This window comes from Dermacentor silvarum, chromosome 7, assembly GCF_013339745.2.
Source record: "Dermacentor silvarum isolate Dsil-2018 chromosome 7, BIME_Dsil_1.4, whole genome shotgun sequence".
NCBI classification, from domain to species: Eukaryota; Metazoa; Arthropoda; class Arachnida; order Ixodida; family Ixodidae; genus Dermacentor; species Dermacentor silvarum.
Genome location: NC_051160.1, coordinates 153,888,798 through 153,909,074, shown reverse-complemented (window position 1 = coordinate 153,909,074; position 20,277 = coordinate 153,888,798). Strand labels below are relative to the sequence as shown.

Sequence of the window (20,277 nt, the reverse complement as noted above, 5' to 3'; positions counted from 1 at the left end):
TCCTCTAGGAATCCTCCACGGAGCGGCGCCCGCATCCCACACCCCCACAGCGCATGCGCATCCCCTCCCCCTCTCTCCCCTCTCCTACACTCTCCTCCATTCTCTCCTCTAGGAATCCTCTACGGAGCGGCGCCCGCGTGCCACACCCCCACAGCGCATGTGCGTCCCCCCTCTCTCTCTTCTCCTACGCTCCCCCTTTCTCTCCTCTAGGAATCCGGAGCGGCGCGAACGACAGATGGTGCGACAGCTGCATACTCCGCTGGGGCGCCACGGTAGTTCCGCGGTATGAAAATGACGGAGCGCGCGCGCCTCATTCTCTCTCCTGTGCAGCGCCGCGATGAGCGCTCGGGCCGCTGCCGCGAAACCATCTCCCGCTCAAACTAACCATCTCCCCGCTGCTTCGCATCCACACGTGGTTCCCTTTAGCGGGAGATGGAGTAATTTTTATTATAGACAGGCTTTATCCTCCGGGTCGTGCCTGGGCCGAATGCCCGCCTCGTCTAGTATTCGAACTCCTGCCCTGCTGGACGATAGTATATAAACCTGCGCCACCGAGTGGGGTTCTACTATTTCGTCTATCGTGTTATGGAGCGCTACCTTCTGTAGTCGCTCCGTGCTCGTGGACTTGGGAAGTCCTAGCACACGTTTGAGGCCCGTTCTTATAAGTGCGTCTAATTTGGCCTTCTCCGCCCTGCTCCAATTAAGGTAGGGGGATATATAGTTAATGCGGCTTAGGAAAAAGGCCTGGAAACCTTTGATATGATTGTCCTGCTTTAGCCCGCTTCTTCGGTTGAAGATGTGGGTGATCATTCAGATGACGTTTCCAGCCTGACCAGAGACCTTATTGAGAGCCATCGTTTTGCAACTGCAACGTGCCGAACAGTGCCGTGAAAATTCTTGCCTGGATATTGTATGCCAACTACTTGAAACAATTATTCGGCATGAGGAAACAACGTCGAAAGATTCTGTTCCAAGTGCGGCAGGCGGAAATGCGCCGGCTGAATAGGTTTCTCGCCTGGAGAATTCGTAGCGTCAGTCACGTCCGCGGTTGCCGATGCCAAAGAGATGTATTGTCTGGATCAAGCCCGGGACGCCAGTCTCTGACGGTGGATCAGAGGGCGGATGCATAGGTCTTGACTGACGTGAAACAAGAGTAAACCGGAGTCGTCAGCATTGTGTCATGCGCGATTTTCATCGGTGAAACGCTAGCTGGTTCTAGCGCCTAGTGTTTCACAGAAGCATTACTAGAGAAACTTCTGGCGCTAAAGTAGGCGGGAGCGGCAACCATGGCTGTTCGTGTGGATGATGGTTAGTACATGCAGTCATCATCGTCATCATCATCATCATCAGCCTATATTTTATGTCCACTGCAGGACGAAGGCCTCTCCCTGCGATCTCCAATTACCCCTGTCTTGCGCTAGCGTATTCCAACTTGCGCCTGCAAATTTCCTAACTTCATCATCCCATCTGGTTTTCTGCCGACCTCGACTGCGCTTCCCTTCTCTTGGTATCCATTCTGTAACCCTAATGGTCCACCGGTCATCCATCCTACCCATTACATGGATTGCCCAGCTCCATTTCTTCCGCTTAATGTCAACTAGAATATCGGCTATCCGCGTTTGTTTTCTGATCCACACCGCTCTCATCCTGTCTCTTAACGTTAGACCTAAGATTTTTCGTTCCATCGCTCTTTGTGCGGTCCTTAACTTGTTCTCGAGCTTCTTTGTTAACCTCCAAGTTTCTGCCCCATATGTTAGCACCGGTAGAATGCAATGATTGTACACTTTTCTTTTCAATGACAGTGGTAAGCTCCCAGTCAGGATTTGGTAATGCCGGCCGTATGCACTCCAACCCAATTTTATTCTTCTGTAAATTTCTTTCTCATGATCAGGGTCCCCTGTGAGTAATTGACCTAGATAAACGTACTCCTTTACAGACTCTAGAGGCTCTACATGCAGTACCCTAACCTTTATCATAGCAGCCATAGTGGCTTAGTGACTGCGGCGTTACGCTATCGCGTTAGAGGGCTATAGAATCAATTCCCGGCCACAGGGGTGCCCATCGATGGACATGAAATATTAAAACGTTCCTCTATTCTGCATTTGGTGGGTGGTGCATTTGGTGGGTGGTAATTACCCAGTCCGCCACTAAGCCATGCCTCAAAATTCCATTCGTGTTTATGGCCAGTAAAACAACACAATTTATGCTTAATTTTTTATACTTTGTCATTCTGACTTTCGATGACCTTATTGTAGCTTTAGAATCAGTTGAATTTAGACAAAATATTGCATTATATATTTCATTACACAGAGTAATTATGAACATGGGCAGAGCCTTATCGCTTTTATGTTTACAAATATACAATTACTTAAACATTTAGGCTACTGAAGTCATATAAAGTGCTGTAAATAAAGCTGCCGGCACTCCTACAACAACTAGCGCCAAGACCCGAGCAATTTATTTCCCTGTTAGACGAATGATTGCACTGCCATGCTTCCGTCTATTATTCTTTGCAGTAAACTCTCTTTGGTGCTGACGGGTACCGGGTGCAGCCCGTGACAATGAGAGCGTCTGTTCTATTACTGATGTGACGCGAATGCTGATGGCCTGAATGTATAATGCCAATATGACACGCACACACTGGGTTTTGCCTAATCGCTAGCAAGAGGTGGTCTATCAAATGTGTGGGTCGCGGTGAAGTTTGTATTGTTTTTGCATTGTTGTTAGCAGTGACTGTAAAACATTCCATGTGTCTTCCTCTTCGAGGCACGAGCATACCATACTTTTGTAGCAGTATATTTCACGAAATACAAGAATGTTCATAATTCTGCCCCCCGCGGTATAGTTAACGAAGCAATACATATTAGTTAGTGAAGTGTTTCGTTGCTCTCTCTCTCTCTCTCTCTCTCTATATATATATATATATATATATATATCATGCAAATAGAACAGCCTTGCTTACTATGGGGCCAGTTTCCTGCGTGCTTTATTGAAATGGACTGTATTTTAACAGGCAATAGAACATATTGCCATTGGAGTATGTGCGCATTGACTGATTCAGGCGACAAAACACTCGCCATTAAAATTGCAATATACATGCGCTAATACAAAGAGTAATAAATTCAGCTAGAACGACGGCAAGTTGAGAAATGTATATACAGTTATACAGAACCGTCAACATTGCGCGTATTAAGAAGAGCACCCCCAGAACATTTTTAGATTTAATGATATTACAACTATCTTGAGCAGACAGCCTTCATTGATGTAGCTTTTTTTTCTCCCAGGAAGAATATCGTAAAATTGTGTCATGGAACGTCTTAAGAAAACCTGTTTCCTAACTTGCATGTATTTCTTATTTCAGGAATAAAAGACGGGGTCAGACTTTTGCGTACGTACCTCATAAACATGCTCTGCATGCTCCTTATTCGAACTCTAAGATACCCTTTTCATGTCTCCGCAAGAACTTCACTGGGCAACTTTTCAGGAAGGACACAAAACGAGAAATGTTACCATGGTAATGATCAATATCACACTGCATTCTCTAGAGTGACGCCCACCTTTAGGAGGGTGGAGGCCACGCCAACCAACTACAATGTTCTCTTGAATACAGAAGACGAAAGACGATATATGCATTGGCATAACAATTTCATTTTTACTTCTGCGCTCCGTCCTCTTTTTTTCTGTTTTTGTTACCTCCTTCTTTCTTGCATGTTAAGCTGGCAACGTTAATCGCCAATTCGTAACCACCAGACAACCTGATCATTACCAGCGCTTTCCTAACCTTATGGTGAGGAAAGGGCTGCTAATGCCGTTTTCTCACCAGAGTGCCTGACCTTCATTGTGGGGTTCTACGAAGCGCGCGTGGTGGTTGAGGCTTTGTTAGAAATACAGCTGCGCAGACGACGAGTTGGCGTGCGATGCCCTCTGCAGCACAGACTGACGCTCTCTTGGGGGTCACACAGAGAGTTGACAGCAGATTTCGGTGGCGAAGAGTAGGCAAAGTTACACTGTGCGGTCGATTTGTTACCTGGAGACGATGTGATAGTTGGGATGGCAGATTGGGTAATTCGATGTTTTTGTCGAAAGACAAAAACACCTAGTGGAAGCTGTTGGGGAGAGCTTCCAGAATCTGCATGCTAGGCACGAGTTGTTCCAGGAACAACTCGCGCACGAAGGCTTCATTAAAGAATCTCGCGTTGTTGCCGAGCAGCTGTCTAATGCAGCAACGAAGTTTCCAACAGTGGCGGTTCCCAAGTTCTTCAAATAAGAGAAACAGCTCGACGCGAAAACTCTAAGAACCTATTTTGCGTCGCAGCAGAATTACCTTTATGTCACCATGGGCGGTTGCAGAAATTGGTGCATTCAAGAAATCCGCCACTTCGTCTATGGCAGCCGGTGAGCGCGCTGAACTGTGCCATGAATTTTTCGCTTGACATCGTATGGCAGCTACTTGAAAGGGTGATTCGGCGTCAGGAAACAACGTCGCGAGATTATGTTTTAAGTGCGGCAGATGGAAATGTTACGCAGGAACAGGAATGCTCATTGCGTTGGTCGGGAGGGTCCTCGCCTGGATAATTCGTAGCGACGGTCACCTGAACGGTTACTGATACCGGCAACCGTCAAGACCGTCAAACCCGGGACACCAGTCTGTGACGGCGTGTGAGACGACGGATGCATAGGTGTTGACTGACCTCCGAAGAGAGTAAACAACAGACGTCAGCATTTTGTCTTTCTTGGCTTTAATCTGTGAAACACTACCTGGATCTGGTTCTAGTGTTTCACACAAACCATACTAGAGAAAACCCTGGCGCTTAAGTCTACGGGAAATGCAACCATAGCGGCTCGTGTGGATGATGGTTGGTACATACCGTAACAGAAACTTTGTCGTACCCGCCGTAGTGGCCTAGTTAAATTAGTGGGCAAATTTGGCGGAAATCAAGTTGGCAACCGAAACAACTGGTTTTTCGATTGGCGTGCAAGATTTATTTTATTCCGTGCCCCAGCTTGTCTTGATGAACGCAGTTTGGAAAACTATCGAAGCCTCGGTTGAAGTTGACTTGCAGAACAATGCTGGCATGAGTTCTCATCAATTTTTAGAGATATTACAGGTCTACTTACGGTCCAACACCACATGTTTCAAGGATTCTTATTATGTTGAAAAAGACGGTATATGCATCGGCGCTTCTGTAGCTCCGGTTTTGTGCAACATTTATCTTTCAACCACTGGCAAGTACATCAGTGCCAAAATCAGCCATTTTAATGTAGTTAGGATTTATAAATATGTGGATTAGTATCTTGTGCTTTTAAATCTGGGACGAGCCTTGACGTTGCTGTGTCAGAATTAACTAACATCTTCTTGACAGAATCTGGCAAACTTGAGTTCATCTGGGAAATGCCAAACAATAAATCAATTCAATTTCTGGACCTCAAAATTAGCATCATGAAGGCTTACATGGGCTGGATGTATAACCTAAGGACTAAGAAATGCCTTCTACCTTTGGACAGCGCACATTAAAAACTGATCAAGAGGGGAATTGCTAACATATGCCTCAATTCGGCATTAATGCAGTCAAGCGAGCACAATCTTGGTATAGGTTTTAGTAATCGGATTAGGCGCCTAAAAGAGGCTCAATTTTATGCCTCCGTTATTACGTGTGTATGGGAAAGCCTCCTGCAGAAGATAAAACACGGGAACAAAAGTGCAGAAGCCTAAAGATAAAATGAATACGCAAGTAACAACGTATGTTCATAAGCTGCCACATCATATAAAGAAGATCGCAGCTAGATACAATGTGGGAATTATGTTTCCTGCTCCATACAAACTGGCCAACTTTCGCCCTTTGATGACGAATAATCTGCCGGCTTAATGCTCCAAGTAGCACGGCACACGTCACACCGGTTGTCTTAGCGATGTGGTTTACAATAATCCCCTAAGGTGTGGCAGGGTGTATATGCTCGGCGGAATGGTTAGCATAATTCGCCGTCCATTGCCACTTGCGATTCTTCGAAATTAAATTGCTTCAAAAGGAAATCTGTCCGTCACTTAAGACAAAGAATGGCTCATAGCCCCCGTAAGCAATGGTTCATACTGCCGTAAGCGCGGCCTCCCCATTACGATGTAAGACGCGAAATTCTACGCGGGAATGATAAGCGGCGACGCAGCCAGCGTTGGAAGACGACGACGAACGCGGAAGCAGTGGCCCGAGCCCGTGCCGAGCACGAGTACGAGCGCAACCCCAGGGGAGCCAACGAGCCAGCTGCGGAAGAAGACGTCGACGCTTGAGACAATCTGATGATGATACCACGTACGCTACACCGACCCCGACACAAGTGAGCGTATACAGCTTCGCTTAAAAGTTAGGGTGATCAAGGCACGTAAAGTGCGGTAAATAAAGCTGCTAGAACACTTATAGAAACTAGGGCCAAGATCATAGTAATTCGCTTCCCTCCTAGGTGAACAATCGCAGTTGTCATGCTTCCCTCTATTATTCTTTGACATTGTCTACCACATTACTGACGCGACTGCAACGCTACTGCCGCTGAATGTTCAATGCTAATATGACAAACACACCATGTTTGCCTAATCACAAGCAAGTGCTGGCCTTTCAGATGTGTCGGTGGTGGCGAAGCTTGTATTGTTTTTGCATTGGTGTTGGCAGACTCAAAAACACCTCTTTGGTATTCCTAGCCGAGGCACGAGCTACCGCTCTTTTGCAGCATCTTTCCCGAAATACGTGGACGTTCGTATTGTAGCCCCTAAAATATGAAGCCAACCACGCGGTATACATTATTTACTTACGGGTATCCTTGATAATATATATATATATATATATATATATATATATATATATATATATATATATATATGTATATATATATATAATGCGAAAGCAACCTCCTTTCTGCGGACGCTACCAGTTTGTTGCGTGTGGGAATTAAAGCGACCAGTTTTTTTAACAGGCCATATGACATATTGCCGTTGAGTCTGTTTATGCGTATTGCCTGCTTAGGGGGCCAATATACACGCAGTGAAAATTGCAATATACATACATCTAATAAAAACAGTAACACATTCAGCTTGAATGAGGGGAAGGCGAGATGTGTGTGTACAGCGATACACAACTGTTAACATCGCGCTAAAACAAAACAGCACCTCCGCAAAATGTTTACATTTAACAGTGTTATATCATTATTAATCATAATAGCCTTCCTTGATGTAGCCTTTTTACTCTCAGGGAAAACATTATAAAATCGTGACAAGGAGCTCCTTAAGAGAACCAGTTTTCTAACTTTTTTATGTTTCTGATTTCAGGAATCAACAACTCACCCTGAAGTTCTTGTACGTACCTCATTAGCATGTTCTGCTCTTTATTCGTGCTGCAAGATACCTTTTCCATGTCTCCGCGAAAGCGTCACTGGGTCCCTTTGCGGGAATGACACAAAATTATAAATATTACTGTGGTAATGACTGATGTCACATTGAAACCACTAGAGTGAGAGTCACCGTTAGAAGGGGTGAGGGAGGGCATGCAAACTATCGCAAGCTTCCACTTAAGAGCCTTGCAGGCGAGGATAGCAGAGCAGCGAGAAGGGCTCGATCTGCTGTACGCGACAATATACTCGAAGGTGACTTAGCGTACTTCGCTTCCCGTTTTTAGCAGAAATCATCAAGAAACTTCAATGCTCGGGCGCAACTCGAACCCGGAATGTAGTGTTCCTTATGCCGTTCACGAAGGCTTGACCACCCTCCCCAATGAGCCTGTTGCTAATAGAGTTAGCGCAAAACTTCAATCTGTTTCGGACAAAAAACCTGAATTTTCCGTAGTGAAAGAACTGTCAAAGGTTCCGACCGGCTAACCTTCTGCAATTGCAGAAGGCACAGTATCATCGAACGGTTCAAACTACAATCAAGTAACGCTAACTTCAATGGAAACAGGGTTTTCCTTTTCTGCATAAAATCTAATATTATTGTGAAAAAAGTTCGCAACATGGTACCGGATGATTTCGAGGCTGTGCTTGTTTCTCACTGCTTCCACCACTAGTTCATGGCGTCTAGTGAAACTAGATTTCAGGTAAAGCTTTTCTTGCCTACGCAACTTGGCCTACGCAATATATTCTCCTTAGAGAATATATTGTATCCTCACATGCGAAGCGATAGTTATTAATATTTGAGGTATAGGACTGCATTTGGTGCCTATATATCTCCTAAATGACAGGTTTAACGCCTATTATACGTGCCTAATGGAGCATATTTTAGTATTCATGGATCGGGTTTCTGATCATTATGGCTAACTTTTTATGAACTCATTTTCTTTGAAATTCGACTACTTTGTTCAAACGAATGTATAGATTGCCTTTACCTCAAACCTGGCATTTAGTGAGGCCTATCCTTAGTCTTCTTTAAAAAAAATTGCGCCTATCTTGCAGTATACTCGTACTTGTACTACTTTTGTTAGTTTATATCATACGTCACAAGAAACAATAATTAATGTGGTGAAGACAATGTTTGGACAATTTATATGTTCTTCTTCTTAAAAAGGTGACATTGTGCGCTGTCAGCTCCTGACGCTTTCACAGTAAACAAGCTCCCAACTGGATAAATCGCCGAAAAGAAGCTAGCGTGAGGGGCCAAAATATTTACCTAAGTACCTGTATTTATGTCATTGATGGATATGTGTGATTATTTTGCCTAAGTTGTAGTGAAACATTATTATTTTAAACCTTTAATTATTCCCATGGGAAATTGTCATCGTTTGTCATCATTATCGCCTATTTCCGAAGCAAAGCGTATAGACGCAGAACATTGGAAGCCCTCTAGGAGTTGTGTGAGGGATTCGCATATTAGGAACGTAAGTATGAGATTAGTAAAAAAACCACACAATGCAGATGCATAAATATAACCGTAATTTAAATATTCTGAGCGATGTTGTGTAATTAAAATTTAATGATATGACGACTTTGTTTCCATGTGTGAAATGATATGATTGAGATAGTTCTGTTCAGTAGTTTGTTCCATAGTTTTCTTGCGGCAAATAGATATGCAAAAAAAAAACGATTTGTCATAATAGGTGCCATTGCTCAATTTATAGGTGAAGTCTAGATGTACGTAATTTTTAGCAGCTATGTTGGTTGCTTAAAGGGATAGGGACACAAAATCTGAAAATTTTACGAGAATGCTGAAAATGAATCTTCAGTGTGTGATTACACCGAAATGAAGTAGTCACTTAGCTCATTTTTGAGCTGATGGCTTTATTTTTGGCGTTTTTTTGAGCGCGCGCCTCGACGCCCGACCCGCGGGGGTTGGAAGGCATGACGTCAAGATACCCTCGTCGGATAGCCAGCCGGCCGGCCGCGGTCATTCGAAGCGCACCGACGCCGCCATCGCGAGCATGGATTCGAGTTCTAGTGCCTCTACCAGCGATGAGTACACGTCTGAAGACGAGGACCATTCCAATTTCGCAAGATATATTACCGCTTACGATATATTACTGTAGATGGATAACCGGTGGACCATTAGGGTTACAGAATGGATACCAAGAGAAGGGAAGCGCAGTCGAGGTCGGCAGAAAACCAGATGGGATAATGAAGTTAGGAAATTTGCAGGCGCAAGTTGGAATACGCTGGCGCAAGACAGGGGTAATTGCAGATCGCAGGGAGAGGCCTTCGTCCTGCAGTGGACGTAAACTAGTCTGATGATGATGATGATGATGATGATTACCGCTTACGGTTTTGAGCCTTCCGCGTCAAGCGACGAAGAAGAGCAGGCGGCCGTGGAAGTGCCGGTCAGGTTTTCGTGAACCGTAGCGCGAAGATTTCGCTCTGCACCACATACTTGTGCAAGAATTATTTGTCATTTCCTCTGTAAACTTGCTTTCTCAAGGGCGCACGCAGGCGAGGCAGCTGCGGGGTACCTCAGCACTGCGTGGATGACTGAATAGTAGTTTATATATGCTGTCGGCGTGAGCAACCGCTGTGAGGTATCAGTACCCCCGAGGCTCTCACGTCCACTTCGCCAGCCGCCCGAAAGATGGCAGAATTTTGTCTGGCGTCCTCCCCAGTCTCTCCGCTTTTATCCTGTGGAGAAGCAGAGCTGTGTGTGTGTGTCGCGCGCGCTAGCCTTGCATTGTTTTACTGTGCTTTGGTTCCTTTTCTTTTTACTTCCCTTTCTTTCTCTCTCTCTCTCTCTCTCTACTACGCTTTGCCAACAGTTTTAAAGACACTACTGCCTTCCTGCCCAGCCTCTGGCATCTCACCCCAGCCTCGCCCTCACACTGCTCAAGAAGGCTGCAAGTGAACGAAAACAGTACCGACATCTTTTCGACTCCTTTTTTCAAACGTGCCGCTGATCATTTCTACCTTGCGTTTTCGTGAGAAGACCGATGGCACAGCGTCAGGCTTTAGGCGTTGCCTTTTGAGCAGCATGCCGAGGCTTTTCAGCACAGCCGGGCTGGTCACATAATCATCTTCGACGAAGTGGTCCGCGCAAATGAAGTCATTTTTTAGAGATCTCCAGGCTGGGCGTGATGGCTGACAGGCAGGTATCCAATGCTTTCACAGGTTCTCGTCTCTGGAAAACGTGTGCGACGGCGTGCCACGACCAATGATGCTGTTATCACAGCCATGTCTGGGCATTTCCTTCCGCCGCGACGAACGCGTCAATTCCGAGCGACGACCGCGGGAAGGCCCATGTAAGACGCACCACCTGTGTGGAGCGCCGACGGGGATAATGTTCCGACGGACCACGTGTGAAGATCGCCGATAGGGGTTAAACAAAGTCTGCAAGGGACCGACACCCCCGGAAACACTGCGACGGCTGTTGCCGACCTTGGCCGCGTGCGCGCGGGTGGGTGTTATGACGTCAAATTTCAGCTTCTGCCGGCGGCCGCTTGGACGCAAGGTACAACAGAAAACATAAAATCGAAAAAAGGACGTTTCTCGTTCTTATTTTTTTCAAGGCAGCTTGTTGTATTCGTCATTTTGTACAGTTCAACTTTTGTTCCTGATGCAAAAAACCACTCGCCAACTTTTGTGGCCGTATCCCTTTAAACAACGCAGAGAACACGCGCATAGAGTTTAGTCTTTATTGCTCTTTGCTGCAGCTTACCATTAAATGGGATGCAAATAGTAGCGAACCATCTCATGCTTTTATGCACAAACGATTCATAATTTGGATTGCGTAAGTTTCCCAATATCTTATTGTCCTCTATCCACATACAGAGCTTCTCTCGGGCATTGTTTGCCTAATGGCACCGTTTCTGTCTCATTAGTTGCCGTTGCACAAAATGTTAACGCTATCCGCGTAAAGAATACGCTCTTCAAGTGTCCAAATGCGAAAGTCGTTAACGTAGCTTATGAATAGCCATGGACTTTTCACACACGGTAGATAACTTTTTGTCAGTAGTCATGTGTGCGTAGTTCTATTAAGAAATATAGACGTTTCAGAGCTAGTAAAGCTTTTTTTCGATTCTAGCGGAGCTTTAAATTCTATATTTCACGAGTTCGATATGGAGAATGTCATGGTTTATTATACCGAATTACTGGTTAAATCAATAAAAATATCATCTTAGAAAACTTTTTCATGTTTCGTGTCGTTTGCTCTACATTGTTAAGGAAAACAACCTTATTTGATTTCCTTTTATGTAGCCCATTGCCATTTTACTCAAAGGTTATGTTTAATGATGATTTATTCTAGGTGCCGGTACAATGTCTGATCAGCAGCTTATGTTAACGCGGACAATATTGAAAGAGGCAGATAGTTTTGCTAGATTTATTTTGCGTACTCTGTCTTTACACCTTTGCAGTGTATAGAAACACTCGGTTTCTGCTGGAAAAAGAACGCTGGGGCAAAAATGAAGACTTAATAATAATGGAATATGTTGTATGACAGATGTACTACATCAACGTTTTTTCTAACCGCAGTTAGAAAAAACGTTTCTATGCCTTGGTGTTTTTCAACGTGTACAATATGTGGAATTTATTCGGTACAACAGTTTAGAACCACTTGTACTAAAATAAATTAGACAATCCAATAACAATTGAACACGGTTTTCGCCTTTGGGAATCCAACGCAAATCAGGCGAATGTGCAATCTAGCAATGTACTCAAAGTGGCGATTAGCAGCCTCGCTAACTTCTGTTCTATTTGCATAACACTACCGCCTAAATTATTTTACGGTACAGAGCTAGAGGCGTAGGTCTTATTATCCGTACTAATCATTGTTTACTAGGTAGAACTTGAAATACTATTAAAATGTCGAAGTTGATTTTGAAGGTAGCGTTGGTTGACAAAGTAATTAAACAACTGAATTGGGTTGGTATACTATTTTTATCTTGAAAGAAGAGCCACACATGGAAAGTTTTTTTGCACATAATGATTTAAGGTTAACACCGCAGAATCGTCCATTATTAAACCATGGTTGCTCATAAACGCTAGGTCTAGTTGTCATCTACCAATTATCACTAATTTTAACACGTCCTCAAAGAATGAGAAGTACCGCATGCCCGCATGTTTGTTGATGTAACGGCGTCTACATCATACTATGTTTCATTTTCTATGACGCTAATCTTATCATACTCGATATATGTCGATCTGTGTGCCAAGTTGTATTATAGTGACATTACATGAAGCTTGTGCAGGATATACTGGAAAACGGTATTTCTTGCTATTCTTTCGGTTGCAAATAAGCTTGCGCTGTGAATTTTATTTTATAATAAATTGTTCTTTGGTTCATAGCAGTGATTGCGTCAGGGTTGTTATTAACCTAAAGAGTTAAGATATACAATTAAGCCACTATAAAGCAAATTCAGACATAATTTTTCAATAACATGTATATCAATTTCAGCCATAATACTCATATATTGCTACTCCAGAAGAAATAATAGCTTATTGTGACGGCTCAATAGAATATTCACTGACTCATAAGCAGGACACAAAACCGTACATACCATTTTTTGCAGCAACTTAACGCTGCAAATGACTCCAGAATCTACGCAGAACAGTCAGTGGTATATTAATGTGAAACTGAGCGAGCAAACTGCTTCATCAATGGGTAAGTACAATAAAATAAATTCTGCTAGCAATAAGACTTGAATAAGCATTTCTTCTTTCTAGACTAGAGCTGTCTATACGGTATTCACTATTATGGAGGTGTCCTGCACAAAGGATCGAACAGATTCACGAAAAAACGTTGAGCCTTTAGCCATACGATTTAGTCAACTGCAATGACTACGGTGATTTTGACGCCACTTTACGTAATGACCCGTAATGTATAAAAATTGCTGCGCAATCACCTTACACAACTTGGGCAGGGGAACATGCAGCGAGGAACACACAAAATATAGTCGCAGCACTGGCAGAAATGCGAAGGAGTAACAGTGATAGAAAAGTATTACACAACTACACAAACTTTTATAGCTTTAGAGACAGCGCAAATTACAATAAATATTCTTTTCCTAAGTAAACTTAGAAAGCATGGCGTCACTCGCGCCAAGGAAAACATGAACAGATCTCGCTCCATGACTGTGAACACTCCCTGTCACAAGGCTTCCGTGATGAAGAGTGCAGATAGGAGCAAACGCTTCGGCTGCCTCTTCCTTCAACGCATCTTCTAAGTTCGGAGTGCGTGGTCGCCAGCACTAGCTGCAAGGACAGACAGCGCACCAGCCGCATCAGCTCAGACAAGCTTTCCGCCCTTTGGAGATTACCTCCAAGATAGGGCGTGGGCGGAGCACGGCTGCGATAGAAAAGGCGACTGGCGTTCACCGCCTTGGCCCCTCAAAAGCGCTCCTATGATCGCCGTACCGCGCACTCATCTCTCCCAACCAGCTTTGCTAGCACTTTATCACGTGACTTCCAATAATGGTCTCGCATCGCCCCACATCCTTCTTGGCTCACCCTCGGATTCCCTTCGCATTCACAGTATTGCGTGTGCTGGGAGTGACAGTACATTTTCGCACTTCGACATTTTACGAAGTGTCACCTACACGCCCACTTCGAACATTCTCACAAGCAACAAAAAAAATCGCGTGCTCCCCTCTGGGCGTGACGTCAGCAAAGTCATGAGCCTGCGTGTCCGTCAGCAAGAGCAGGTGGTCGAAAACCCCGGAGTAGTTGCAACATAAAGTGCACGATTCTCTTAAAGAAAAAAAGACATCAACCCCTTACAGAAGATTGTTAAAATCATTGATTGTTAAATGAAATTGCTAAAAAAGTGTAAAGCAACAAAGAAGATTGTTTGCTTCTATGGGCTGATATTATTAATCAACTGGACAAAGTACCCAGGCTTCTGTGTCACTCGGGTTAATAAATTTTTCAATAGCCCCTATATGTCATGACATAAGCCTTTGCAGCGCTGCTTGGGTGACATTATATTTGGAGGTTCTACTAAAGCAAAGATGGCGCGCGCAATACATATATGGCAGCGACGTATTATTTGTACTTGAGGGAAGATGCGAGAACTGACTCCAATATGAAACGGCTGGTCGTCCTCATTCAGGTAACGTGCATTTCGCCTTTCGGATTTCAATCTCTACTACTTTGTAGATACAGAAACGAGTAAATAAAAAAGCAAATCATTTCTCGTTGGTTTCATTTAATGGTACAGGAAAAATTTACAGGCAAACATGTGCCCAGCTTGGCTCATTTTCCCAGGCCATTTTTAAGCGTAGCTTGTATTGCCTCACAAGTCTATTGCCCCCTCACAAGCTTCATTTTTTCACGCTTCACCAGCGTAACATTGCTAAAACAACGTGCCGAGTTGGAACCACTATCACGTCGACGCTATCGCGTTCCACTCTTAAAGGCGAAGCTTAAGAGCCCTCCAATTTTTGTTACATCTACATAATAACATACCGTGAATAAAGTCTCTTGTGATTTCAAACAGTAGTCCATATACTCCCTGTGCATATCTATTTATTTCATGTTCCTTGTGTGTGTTTATTTCATGTAGTTTTATTTCTTGTGTATATTTCATGTTTGCATTAAACTTCATATTTCCACTGTAATCAATGTGTTAATATTGTTGTATCTCGAGCCCTAGTGCTGTATTTTGCATGCACGAGTTTGCCCCCCCCCCCCCCATTTAATACCCTCGCATGAGGGCCCTGAGAGCTATTGTAAATAAAAATAAAAACAAACTAGTATCGGCGGTGGTAGTGGGGTCAAGCTAATAGATCTGCTGCTCCCAGAGTAGAGCAGCTGCACCGATGCCAGATCACGTGACGCGCGCGACCAATCAGGGTCGTTTGGTGTGTCGCGGAGAAAGCAAGAGAAAGAAAGGGGTTGGCGTGCGCACCACCAACACCAACTGGAAGAGGATGTTGGCTCCGCCGGGCTTCCCTCGCCTCAGATCAGTCTCGGCACCCGGATGGGAAGGCCTTGCGTGGTGCATTCTGCCGAGGAGCAGTCTGTGTTTGAGCAACGGCGCCGCGAACTCACTTGGGAAAAAGCTCGTTGTCGACGTGCTGATTCTAGCGTGAGGGCTTCCGAACCACAGGCGAAACGTCAGCGAAGAGCCGCGGAACCCGAATTATGGGAGCGTGATGCTGAGGCCAAACGTCAGCGAAGAGTCCCTGACCCTGAGTTTAGAGCAAACGAAGCTGAACGCCTGCGACAGCGTCGTCTTGCCCTCCAGGAACCCGACAACGGTGGTGCACGTCTCGGCAACCCTTGCGCCAACTTCCGCGGTGCGACGGCCAAATTTCAACGCGAGTTTCTGAACTGGAACTTCGGAGCCAGCTGCAGTGTGTGTGACCGGTTGTGGTTCAAGCCCATCGAACTCATCAGTGCAATTCGTTTCGAGGAACACCGAAGAAACTAACGACAAGCTTCGCTTACCCCTATTTTGACGACCGGGGAGGGACTGCAGATTTTTATTCTTTCTTTTTTAGCTGGGAAGCTTTTTGCAATCCTGATTCGTGAAAAATCAAACTCATGCATGCCTATTATCTGTAAGCTAGTTTAGTAAAAATTTTAGTTGTAGCAAGGTGCCCAAATGCGATGGTGGAATAAAAACGCATCCTCTATATTTTTCAAGGACAGCACTTGCCGAGTCTAGCAGTGTGTGCGGTAAACCTGCTAACCCCGCAGTGGGCATTTAAACCATAACAGCTCTGAACAAATACACAAACTAGGGTTCTCAAAAGTGTGAAATATTTTTGTCTAATAAATACAGCAAATTATCTGCACTCGCGATAAACTTTGCATCTCATTGGTAACCTATGCGTATACCAATTATATTTAAGGAATATTGGTTTATCGGAGAGCCATTGCGTTGATAGCGCTACCTTCTGGACCACAGTACGGACGCCGCTATTAGCTCAGTGAAGAACCATAATTCGCAAAGCTTCGGCTGTAGATCATTGGCAGCGACATCTACTATTTTTAATTATGCAGTGATAAAAGAACAGAAAAAACAAACATGTAACGCACATTTTTTTCAGTGCACTGTTGCGGACTAACGCGTCACATGATGTTGCTACCAGCATTGCCACTACGGTGCGAGCCCCCGGTGACGCGGTATTCCGTAAAGAGAACCAAAGATACGAAGCTTATAAGTCCCCGAACTGTTGTGAACGTGTGTATTAACTCTGAATTTGAAGAGAAACTTGTCAGATTCGTCTAAGATGTTTGGTGTCATTCAATGACAAAATGTAGAAATATTTTACTTTAACTGGCAAGACGTTTACCCCATTAACGCTTATGACAAGAAAACCCCTCTAAACGTTATGCTGGAAAGAAAAAAAAAACATATTACAGTAATTTGGATAACCTGATGTACTTGATGAAGCAAAGCTAACAGGCGCATGTATTCTCGACATTTTATACAGCATTTTCTGGCCTTCACTATTTCTTTCACCACGGAAAGTATCCAGTTCTCTTCGCTGACAGGAAATGCCTAATCATTGGATATTACGGTTCATTCGGTAAGATGGCTTTCTTTTTCCTCGCGCAAGAACTTTATTTACAATTTGTGCATCACTTCTGACACATAATTTTTACTGAATCTAGTCAGAAATGCCAACACTTGGCTGATACATCAGCTTCCGTGCCAAGTGATCCACAACAACCTTCACTACCACTGCGCAACTGGAAATTAACGTGAGGCTTAAAATGGAATGCGTGCACGAGAAGACACCAAACGATAAACCTGGTAGAACAATCGGACGACTGCGGCCTATTATCAAGGAAAAACACCACCCACGTCTTTTTGCCGCCTATCACGTCCTGCAATTCTGTTAAAAATAGAGCCTGCTCTTTAGAACACGTGCGGTACAATTTCAAAACAGCGACGAACTAACATATTTGACTTCTCTACGTGTCCTCATAATTGTATACGCTTATTTATGGCTTCCCCGTGTAGACAGTAATACGGTGTTACGTATTAATAAAGATTTATTGCAAACATAGAGATTGTCTGAATAATAACGCGTGAGTTTTGTGGAGTGTTACTCTGGGCAGCCACTTTGAAGGAAGTGCTACACCCTGCGCGTGTGCGTTTATATTTTTGAAACGACACCACCAGATAGGTAAGCAGATGAGATCTAATGCTGAATATTAATCTGTCCGCGCGGGTTAAACTTGCAATAACAGTTATTCGTAATAGCACAAAATGAAGAAAAAAATTAAGTTGGGCAACATTAGGAGCCCCATTCACAATGTCAACATAGCACTCGCGGAAATTTCCTACTTGATGTATGGTGGTGGATGTCCGTATATACGTTATTTTGGCTAGTGATCTATCTTCACTTTTAATCTTACTATAGTGGTGGTAGCCAGTGCCACTGACCGTCCCATTGGTGCAAGTGAAATGCTCGCCAAATAGCCAGCGTTATCGCATGCGTGATCCTATGAACATGCAACCTACCCAACACGTTCTAACGCTTCCCGAAGAAATCAGGGCGCCAAGGGGCGATGCATTTTCTTATAAATTAGTGAAGGTACGTAGATCAAACAAGGAGCTTTACATAAACCAACACTCCTGTGAATTCCACCAGATAATAAGCGTACGCACTCATATAAATAGGTGACTATAAATCTAATATTTATCGGTGGTGGCGTGGAACTTCAAATCTGAAGGTCGTAAGTCCGAATCCTGCATCAGTCCACTACATTTTGAGGCATGGAGTGGTGCCTGACACCGGCAAAAATGTATATATATATATATATATATATATATATATTGTCGAGAGCTAGTGGGACTATACTAGTTCAGGTGCAACGAAACTAGGCAGTCCCACTAAGCTTCATCAAAGTCACTCTGTCACCAGAACCGGAATTGGCCTCCCTGGTGCAATATTCGGCCACTGCCTCCCTCATGACTCCGACAAATTGGGTTGAAGTGCATACGGCAGGCATTGCCAAATCCTTACTGGGAGCTTACCACTGTCGGCACAAGACTGGGGTAATTGAAGATTGCAGGGAGAGGCCTTCGTCCTGCAGTGGACATGACATAAAATATAGGCTGATGATGAAATCTAATATTTAAAAATAAATGTTTTTAATTTCATTGCTATATTTCTTGGTATCATATACTTTTCTACAAATTTAGTAATATAAGTCGCCTCGCACCCATCACTATCCCGTATAGTCGCAATTGTAATGCTAGAATGCAACGTACATAAGACAGAAAAAGTGTATACATTGGGGGCTATCTACACACGTTATTTCAAAGCTTGCGACGATACTAGACGAAGCCGTTCAGTTTCAAGGGCCAGCCGCATGGACAAATTAGGACAAAGGCACGAAAGTTACAGCAGCTTTAGGCACCTGTCATTCAAGTTTTTGTCTCTCTATCAGATCATCCGTCGACTAGTTTTAGGCCTGAAGTGAGCAAACATTGGCACCTTACTATGTGAAATAATCCAAGTGCATAGAAAGCGCAATCAAGCTTTTCGGAGAACACTCATATACATGTGAAAACAGTTATTTTACATAGAGAACAACTTGCTTCATTGCTGAGAAAGCAATTTACTGGTGATTCGAGTTCTGCAGTGCCCGAGCGATTCTCTGGAATTTTCTTAATTTATTGGTATGTTTTATTATTTTCAGGCCAATCCTTCTGCATGATGTGGGTGATTGAAGAAGCTCTTGGGAACCCTCGACGTTATTGCAACTTTATCCTTCTGTCAATGTGCGGAACTCCAGCCTATAATGCTTATGCTTATGAGCACAGCGAAAGTGTAATGTGTAATATTATGGAGAAGGCGCACAACTCAAGCAGATGAATCATACCAAAAGTGGCACCATCATAATGAGATACCTCATCCATACCACACTGTCTACAGAAAGGCATGTGTGCGCTGTTGTACTGAGGCAAGCTGCCTTAACGTTTCACAAGAAACACGTAGTTTTACCTACCTTCTTCTTGAACATGTCTCTGCCTGTTATAGCAGTTCGGCTTTGGAGTTAATCGGATAAATTTGGCTTTCTTTGCTCACACAAGTCCCTCGCGCCAATAAAACACATGTATAATCATAATTGAATAAATATACATGGTGTCAGGAATGCATCAAAAAGCATGAGTTTACTGCTTATATACATGACGGCATTATAAAGCCTGAGGAGAAGTGGGAAATCGGTAATATAGAAAAACAGAAATTTACGGAACATTTAAATTCCCGGCAGTCTCTAACGCCGTACAATTTGGACAAGAGAGAAAACAAAAGAAGCAAGATATTTGATCTATGAGACAGCTCCCTCCTAAAATCTGTGTGAGTGGCAGTAAAAGAACCGTAATCTGGCTAAAGTAGCCATACAAAAGCTACAAATTTACCCTGTGTCGTAGCTAACGCGGGTCAAGCTGTTTAAAGAAAACATGTCTGCCAGATACGACTATGCAGCCAGCAGTTTTAAACATGAAATCCTTATAGCTCCCATTGTTGGTGACCTTCAAGTGACCTTGAGACAAAAGGCAGAGCCGTTATCCGGGCACTCAAACGAGAACATCCGGGCATCGTTTAGGGAACAAAACGAGATCATGCGGACAACCAGTCAAAAGTTAAGAAAATGCGGTCTCTGGCCCCCACCCATTTGTACAGGACCGCACTACGTACTATAGTTACTGCCCAGACAAGTTACAAAAAATGTTGCTTCCAATTTCGTCCTAACGTTTGTTCCCAATATCACACAAGCTGTAACTTCTAGTACGCTGAAGTTTTATTTCTCATTTGCAATAGCGACGTTGAAAAGGAAGATGCAGGGTCTACGTGACCAAGCTGGCAGCGACCGGCACGCCGCGGACACCTTCTTACTGGGGTGTTACGTGTCAAAACTAGTTCT

At 44.0% G+C, this 20,277-nt stretch overlaps 1 long non-coding RNA gene across 1 annotated transcript; it reads left to right on the top strand.

Moving 5' to 3' along the window:
- Positions 1-3,360: 3,360 nt before the first annotated feature.
- Positions 3,361-19,423, top strand: LOC125947021 (uncharacterized). Its single transcript, XR_007468076.1, has 5 exons — positions 3,361-3,388; positions 7,313-7,339; positions 12,957-13,048; positions 16,827-16,922; positions 19,048-19,423. It is a non-coding gene; the product is annotated as an uncharacterized LOC125947021 (long non-coding RNA).
- Positions 19,424-20,277: the final 854 nt, after the last annotated feature.